The sequence below is a fragment of the Rhinichthys klamathensis genome, unplaced genomic scaffold, assembly GCF_029890125.1.
Source record: "Rhinichthys klamathensis goyatoka isolate OS25496 unplaced genomic scaffold, OSU_Roscu_1.1 h1tg000207l_1, whole genome shotgun sequence".
NCBI classification, from domain to species: Eukaryota; Metazoa; Chordata; class Actinopteri; order Cypriniformes; family Leuciscidae; genus Rhinichthys; species Rhinichthys klamathensis.
This window is the reverse complement of record NW_026606732.1, coordinates 662,501-671,720: the sequence shown is the minus strand read 5'-3', so window position 1 is coordinate 671,720 and position 9,220 is coordinate 662,501.

Genomic DNA, 9,220 nt, shown 5'->3' with positions numbered 1-9,220 from the left:
ACACGTGTTCTAGACTGGGCTCTGATGCTTCCGCGTGTCTAACCGCCAAGGGTGCTGTAGGAACTCCATACAGGGTTCGCCAGGTGGGGAACTCACTGCGGAGCAAATATCCCAGGATTTTGACTTTTCTATACAACTAAACATGAATCATTGTAACTCACCCTGCTGACCATTGGTGATGCGAGAAGGGGACAAGAGTGGTAAGGCATAGCATCGCACGCTTTCATCTGCACTCTCTTGGGTCCCAGAGATAGAGGAACCTGCTCTTTTATTGAGAATTTGGGTACCACTGGCTGTGGGTCCAGTGACGGAACAGAAAGAAAACTGAACAAAGGATTCTCCGCCCGGCCCTCAGCCGGGGAATACTAGGGAATACCAATATGGCGGCTTCAGTTTTTATGATTTCATGAGCAATACTTTCATGTATATATATATATATGTTATCAATATACATGTTGGACAACTATCTATCTATAAATTAAAGGAACGTCTGTCTGTCTGTCTGTATGTCTGTTATTTGCATAACTTTCGAACCGTTAGTCCGATGGAATTCAAACTTGGCAGGTGTCCTGCTACGGGCAAAAGAAAGTGCAGTGCCGAGTTTGACATTGTTTGGATTAGAAATGCAAAATATATCATTAAATATATCGGTCAAAGAAGCACTTACTGTTATGGAACGGAGACTCACAACAAGGATGGTAAAAAGGAGAAACAGGTTTATTTAAACAAGTGACGGTGAGTACCAGTAGGTGATGATAATGGATGAAGTCTCTGAATAATGATGATGAGATATACAGACCGTTTATGGTTCTCTTGCAGATGATGAAGGAGGTTGTGGAGGCTGTGGTGAGAGATCACTGGAACACACACAATGGAAAGGAGAGAGGTAAGTAGCGGGATGATGACTGGAATCAGGAAGACGAAGGAGACGTTGGATACACTGGAAGGTAGATGATCATACTTAGACATCAATGGTTGAACGGTAAGAGGTACAAGGAAGTGAGTCCTTACAATAACAAGACCAGACAAAGTGACTGTGTAAGGTGAGTGCTTTTATGCTGACTGTACTGATGATCGGATGACGTGCAGGTGATAGCGATCTATGTGATTGGGAAGTGCATGCAGGTGAGGGCCAGGGAGGATGATGGGAAAGTAGTGAGGAGGTGGTGACTGAGCTGGTGACCGTGACACTTAGAAGGTTGTGTTTTAAAAATAAACATTCTGACATAAACACTCTGTCAGCTAAACATTAAAGGTACAATATGTAGGATATCCAAAAACCACTAGGCCAATGTTATATATTTTGTTTAGTTGATTACTTACAATATCCCAAATGTTTCAAACTATTTGTAAATCGTGAGAAAATTGTGATTTTAACCAAGGAAATGGGGCGTGTGAGCAGGGGTGAGGGAGTCGCTAGTCAATGGCATCATATCCGCGTTACCCTAGGTTTCCGCTCGTACTGCCATAGTAATCATGGCGACAGACGTGGACAACTAGGTTAGGCCTAGCAGGACGCTCAAGCTGTTGTTGTTTTGTTCAAACATTATGGACCATGGCAAGCAGACTTTGAGACAAAAAGAGGACTAAAACGAAGATCAACATCTTTCGAGATGCTGAGAGCTACACGTCCGCGACTAACTTCAACTTGACAGAGACACGAGTGTTGCATATAGTTTATTAGGCAGGTGAGCAAATGTACATAAAACTAATCAATGTTATTTAGTTCAACATGATGAAATGTTAGAATATGATCAGTATGTTATTCAAATGTTGATCTAGCTTACTGCTAGTCTCATATAGCCAACAAACAACCTAACTAACAACATTCAACACACTCAAATGCCGTTTAGTGTGATAGTGTAACTGTTAGAGCAAGTGAAACAGCGCTGCGTTACATCAAGTTTAATTCGTATAAACTGAACTGTGTGAGTAGTAATTCAGCACTTGCGGGTAGTTCCTTTATATCCGCGGGACTCGCGTTGCGTGTGGCGCTGGTATATGTCTCTCATTAGCAATCGCCCCCTGCTTCATCCCAGTCATGTTAAAAACATCAATGTATTCACTCATCCATAAAATATCCATCAACTTGACGACAAGATCCAGAATTCCGCTTAATGCTTTACCGTCATCAATACGCCTTTGTTATTGTAAGAGGTTAGCGACCCCTGGTGGTGAAAAATCCTACATATTGTACCATTAAGTTAGCTACACTGTTTACTTCTTAATATTATATTTTATATACGGCCATTATGTAGTAGCCTATTCACAAACTGTTTGCTCAAGCGCAGCTTTTTTCTCGGAGTTCACTGTGTAGCCTGCTCCACTGAATCGTCACACGTATTCATTTGTGGATGTTACATGAATCTGTAAGTCAGCTACGCTGTTTACTTTTGAATATTATATCTATATATAAATTACAGGAACATCTTTCTGTCTGTCTCTGTGTGTGTGTGTGTGTGTGTGTTTGTGTGTGTCTATTATTTGCATATCTCTCAAACCGTTAGTCCAGTGGATTTCAAACTTGACAGGTGTCTTGCTACGGGTACGAGTAAGTGCAGTGCCAAGTTTGACATTGTTTGGATTAGAAATGCAAAAGATATCGGTAAATATATCGGTAAAAGAAGCACACTGGCTTTTGCCACTCTAGCCGCTGGCCACTCCCCCTCTAACACTGCACACTGAGTGGCCACTCCCCCTCTCACACTGCACACTGAGTGGCCACTCCCCCTCTCACACTGCACACTGAGTGGCCACTCCCCCTCTCACACTGCCACACTGCACACTAAGGCCACTCCCCCTCTAACACTGCCACTGCACACTGAGGCCACTCCCTCTCTCACACTGCCACTCTGCACACTGAGGCCACTCCCTCTCTCACACTGCCACTCTGCACACTGAGGCCACTCCCTCTCTCACACTGCACACTGAGTGGCCACTCTCACACTGCAAACTGAGTGGCCACTCCCCCTCTCACACTGCACCCTAAATGGCCACTCCCCCTCTAACACTGCACACTGAGGCCACTCCCCCTCTCACACTGCCACACTGCACACTGAGGCCACTCCCTCTCTCACACTGCCACTCTGCACACTGAGGCCACTCCCTCTCTCACACTGCCACTCTGCACACTGAGGCCACTCCCTCTCTCACACAGCACACTGAAGCCACTCCCCCTCCAGACTCCACACTAAATGGCCACTCCCCCTCTCACACTGCACACTGAGTGGCCACTCCCCCTCTCACACTGCACACTGCGGCCACTACCCCTCCAGACTGCACACTGAGTGGCCACTCCCCCTCTCACACTGCACACTGAAGCCACTCCCCTCCAGACTCCACACTAAGTGGCCACTCCCCCTCTCACACTGCACACTGAGTGGCCACTCCCCCTCTCACACTGCACACTGAGTGGCCACTCCCCTCTCACACTGCACACTGAGTGGCCACTCCCCCTCTCACACTGCACACTGAGTGGCCACTCCCCCTCTCACACTGCACACTGAGTGGCCACTCCCCCTCTCACACTGCACACTGCGGCCACTACCCCTCCAGACTGCACACTAAGTGGCCACTCCCCCTCTCACACAGCACACTGAGTGGCCACTCCCCCTCTCACACTGCACACTGAAGCCACTCCCCCTCCAGACTGCACACTGAGGCCACTCCCCCTCCAGACTGCACACTGAGGCCACTCCACCTCTCACACAGCACACTGAGTGGCCACTCCCCCTCTCACACTGCACACTGAAGCCACTCCCCTCCAGACTGCACACTAAGTGCCACTCCCCCTCTCACACTGCACACTGAGTGGCCACTCCCCCTCTCACACTGCACACTGAGGCCACTCCCCCTCTCACACTGCACACTGAGTGAGCACAGCGCATAACTAGAGACAGAGAGGGTGGAAGGAGCGTTTTCTCGGAGTTCACTGTGTAGCCTGCTCCCTGAATCATCGCGCTTATTCATTTGTGGATGTTAACTGAATCTGTATGTCAGCTACACTGTTTATTTCTGAATATTATATTTTATTCTGGTGCGCTTAACATTATCGCTACTGTGTAAACTTCTGGGCTTGAGCTGAAACTGGCCTCGTTGTGAGGAACATCTTGCAGCTGAGCTGAGACGCAACAATTCATCAGGGACGCTGGAAAACGTGGAAGAACAACTTCTTTCTTCTCTTTGAAGGGTTTTTTCAACAGTCATGATGTAAAATGGCATCTAAGGTGTTCCGTGATCTCTGTCATTAAGTTTCTCAAGAAGATCCAGGCATTCTGTCAAAGTTTTCAGAAGACAGTTGATTAGACATGTTTGTCCTTATAGACACTCATAAACAGATTTTGAGAAATGTAGTTCATGTACGGTCATGTTACCATGAAATACACAACGTTTCTTGCTATTCTATAATATTCTCTGGATGCCCATGAACATTTATTCATTGTTAAACATTCATTGTCAATCCTCTGTGTTTTAAACTTTGCTCATCATTGACACTAATAATTTTACTGAGCTCTATATGTTTTTAAAGCAATGTTATTTCCATTTCGTTTTTGTTGTTGGTCTCACCTTTGGACAGATGTGACCTTTGCCCAAACCGATGGCTAATTCTTGGGACCATCGTATCCAGCAGTTTGTGTATGTCGTCAGTCGCGGCCCACTCAGCGTACTTTCTGACAGCTAAGTTTAATATGGGTTCCTCAGCTCCTGTAAGAATACATTTCCAGTGTTATGTATTTGTTACATTTTCAGTAAAACATCATCAAACACATCAACAGGTGAACGGTATTCGAGAAGCCGACTCACGTCTTTCTTCGAGGAGCAGTGCGCCTCGAAGTCCATCAGCTTGACTTGTAGGGTTTTTGGGTAGATGAGAATGTTCTTCATGTGTGTGTCGTGATAAACACCATGATCCATGCAGTGCTGCAGCGCAACAACGAGCTGCCGAACGATGTGCTTCACTACGTATTCCGTCATGGACCCTCGGTTTCGTTGGACGTACTCAAACAAGGTCATGCTGTGATGTGGATACTCCAGAACCAGGATGTCTTTATCTTCCATGACAAACATGTCATATAACTGTATGATGTGTGTGCTAGTTGGAGCCTTTTGTAGCAGCAACATTGCAGCTGCGTTTCGACTCAAAGGTATGGGATACCCAGGCTAAAGAAAAGAGATTGACAAAAGGTTGACTCCTAACTAATCTCTAATCTCCAAACTAAAGGCCCGGGATACTTCATTTTCCATCTCGCAAGCCTTTCAAAGTAAACTCTTGGGCTGCCTGACTAAAGAGTAGTCATTCATTCAAGCCATTAGTTGATCAATCGCATGTTAATATTAATTTAATTACTTAAATATACTGGGGGGGGGGGGGGGGGGGGGGGGGGGGGGGGGGGGGTGCTAAACCACATTCTTTGGGCTTAAAGAGTTCATTACAAATTAAAGCAATGTACTTTACAACTGACATTTCTAGGCTTTCAACTGCATCTTATACTGCCCTACATACAGGTTTATCAATTGCCAAATTAGAATTTAATAAAACGATTCTTGGAGAATTTCATGAAGAATGAAGTTGTCAACTTACCAATTCCACCAGCTTCCCAGGCCGGCTCTTCTCAATAAAACTGATGATCACCTAAAAAATGAAGAAAATTGTTGCAAACATAAGTAATCTGATCTATTTTTGTTTGTGTATGGTAATCTACACTCTTTACATTTCTGATCAAAACTGGAAACACTGATATTTATGTCAGGACTGAAAGACTAAAGATACAAGGAAACAAGAGGGGAAAAGTTTGAGCAACATACTCCTTTGGTATCCGAGTTCCAAAATCCCATATAATCACTGCGATCGCCTCTGGATTTCAGTTTCTTTACCACTTCGTAAAGAGATTCAAAGGATCCTGAAAAACACACGTTAGCATGTTAATATACAGCATGAGATTGAACTCCAGCAGCAAACACACCTGAGATCAGGTGAGGAAGCGACAGGAGTAGAGATTAAACTAAAGCCGGAAGCATCAGGCTGAAATGGAGATGAATGAGAGACATAATAATAAACACTCCACTGTTTTTCGGCCTGTACTTGAGCGTTTTTTTTGGCCTGGACTTGAGCGGGTCTGTCGGCCTGGACTTGAGCGGGCCTGACGGCCTGGACTTGAGCGGACCTGACGGCCTGGACTTGAGCGGACCTGACGGCCTGGACTCGAGCGGCCCTGACGGCCTGGACTCGAGCGAGTCTGACGGCCTGGAGTCGAGCGGGTCTGACGGCCTGGACCCGAGCGGGCCTGACGGCCTGGACTCGAGCGGGTCTGACGGCCTGGAGTCGAGGGGGTCTGACGGCCTGGACTGGAGCGGGCCTGACGGCCTCGACTCGAGCGGGTCTGACGGCCTGGACTCGAGCGGGCCTGACGGCCTGGACTCGAGCGGGTCTGACGGCCTGGAGTCGAGCGGGTCTGACGGCCTGGGACTCGAGCGGCCTGACGGCCTGGAAAGGAAGTCTCATCATGATTCATGGGTATAGTTTAATAATGATTTAATCCCTGACACTCTCCATAATGTGGCCCAAAACATAAAGACATGATAAAAAGATATGAAAAGATTGTGAAGTTAATGCAGATCTGAGAGTCGTGTATATATGAGGTTGATGTGCTTTAATTCTGCCTGAACAATCTGACAATGTGCAAAGATCTACAGTCAGCCAACAAAAAACAACAACGTTCATGAAGAGCATTTCCACCATCTCTCCTGTATTATTTGTGTTCATGTGGAGCTGTTACAGTGAATGATGGTGATGAAGAGATGATGACGAAGATGAGGTATGACGATGATGATGATGATGACGAAGATGAGGATGAAGATGATGATGATGATGAAGATGATGAGGATGAAGATGATGATGATGATATGGATGATGATGGAGGAAGAGTCTCTTTCTTAGACTGACACTTCCCTCTTCATCAGCAACTGGAAGCTGAAAAAATAAAATTGACCATACTATTGTAGTCATGTTTAATGCTTCTTAGTTTACCTACCATCGTCATCGTCATCTATCATCCTCATCATCTTCCTCATCATCATCATCCTCATCATCATTACCATCATCATCATCCTCTGGCAGCTGAAACAGAGGAGCTCCCTATCAAAGTTGATAATCTATGCTTTAAATGTTTCTGAAAGAGTCTGGGAAACTGAGAATCTTCCTGACTGAGTCGAGCTGTTACAGTGAATGATGGTGATGAAGAAGATGAAGATGATGACGAAGATGATGAGGATGAAGATGATGATACTGACGATGATGATGCTGAAGATGATGAGGATGAAGATGATGATGATGATGATGATGATGGAGGAAGAGTCTCTTTCTTAGACTGACACTTCACTCTTCTTCTTCAATCTTTGCAAACTGGAAGCTGAAAAATAAACTGACCATACTATTGCAGTCAGGTTTAATGCTTCTTAGGCCCATTTACACTGCATGGTTCAAGTGACCCAAATCCGATTTTTTCCTCTCATGTGGCACAGATCGGATATGACCCATGAATGTGTAAGCAGGAAAAAAAAACATGGATTCCGATTTTCTCAGATCGGATTCAGGCCTCACTCATATGTGGTAATAAATCGGATATGAATCGGATACGTGCATTTGTGTGTGCCATGTAAGCAGACAAATCGGATATTCCCTAGTAAATGCGAGTCGTACGTCATTAAAAAAGTGACGTCAACTAAAAAAGTTGGACACCACCAACTGAGATCACATGACTTATTATAGGCGCGATGGAGGACGAAGGATACACACAGTGGAGCAATGCCGAGGTTTCATGTCTTTTGAGTGTTTGGGGCGAAGAGACTGCAGGCAAAAATGCAGGGTTGTTACAGAAATAAATCCGTGTTTGAAGACATTTCAGGAGATATGGGGAGGCACGGAGTAAGCGCTCGTGGCTACAGTGCCACCGTAAGATAAAAGCTTAATGACTTTTAAAAATATTGTGGAAAGCAAAACACTGGATAATTTTATTCGCATCTGCATCCATTGTAATTCGTGCTGTTTTACTTCCTTTTCTGGGTCAGAACGTCTACATTTGCTAGTTTCAGCAGTGTATAGTGTAAATGCAAAAATCGGATACGGGTCACTATTAAAAGATGATGTAAGCAGGTCGTCAAAATCGGATATATTCAGAAAATCGGATTTAGGCATGAAGACCTGCAGTGTAAATGCAGCCAAAGTTTACTATCACCATCATCATCATCATCCTCTGGCAGCTGAAACAGAGGAGCTCCATATTAACGTTGATAATATATGCTTTAAATGTTCTGAAAGAGTCTCTTCTGCTCATCAAGGCTGTGTTTGTTTGATCAAAACACAGTAAAAACTACTTGGTTACTCAGGTAACGTCAGTTCTACCAGAAAGACTCGGGAGATAAGATACTGTACAATGATGCATTTTATTAACAGCCCAGCAAGCCATATATGCAATAAAGTTCTTTGGTGTAGGCCCCGTCCATAGCTCGCAATCCGAGGGTCCGGACTCTGCATTTCCAGCCTGAAGACGAAGGCAGGGGCGCAGCCGACCCCCTGGGAGGTATAGGAAGGGACCATCCTGGTGGTGGTGGGGAGGTTGGAAGGGAAGGAACCATCTTGGAGGTGGTGGGAGGATGGAGGTCAATGGAAGCATCAGCATCTGCGAACTCAAACACGTGTAAGTACCGGTCTTTATACCGTAAGTATTAGACGCGATTGGATAGATGAGAAGGTAATACATGACGTAACAATTGAGTCTTCCTGGCGGAACTTACGCTACGCTTTAATTTCTACCAGAAAGACTCGGGAGATAAGATACTGTACAATGATGCTTTTTTATTAACAGCCCAGCAAGCCATATATGCAATAAAGTTCTTTGGCGTAGGCCCCGTCCATAGCTCGCAATCCGAGGGTCCGGACTCTGCATTTCCTGCCTGAAGACGAAGGCAGGGCGCAGCCGACCCCCCAAAAATAGGTGGAAGATAATTCCACTGGACGAAGCCCACCCCCAAAGAACGTAAAAGAAAAGTATATCCACCAGCCATATATTATGTAGTCCTAGAATAGAAGAGAGAAAAAGAGTTAGCAAACAGCTCGTAGACATGGATGTATCTTGTATCTTGTATCTGTAAATTCCATGGATAGTAGGATATTATAGAGTTCCATTGATATCGTCGTGGGAACAGTAACTCTACAATCTAA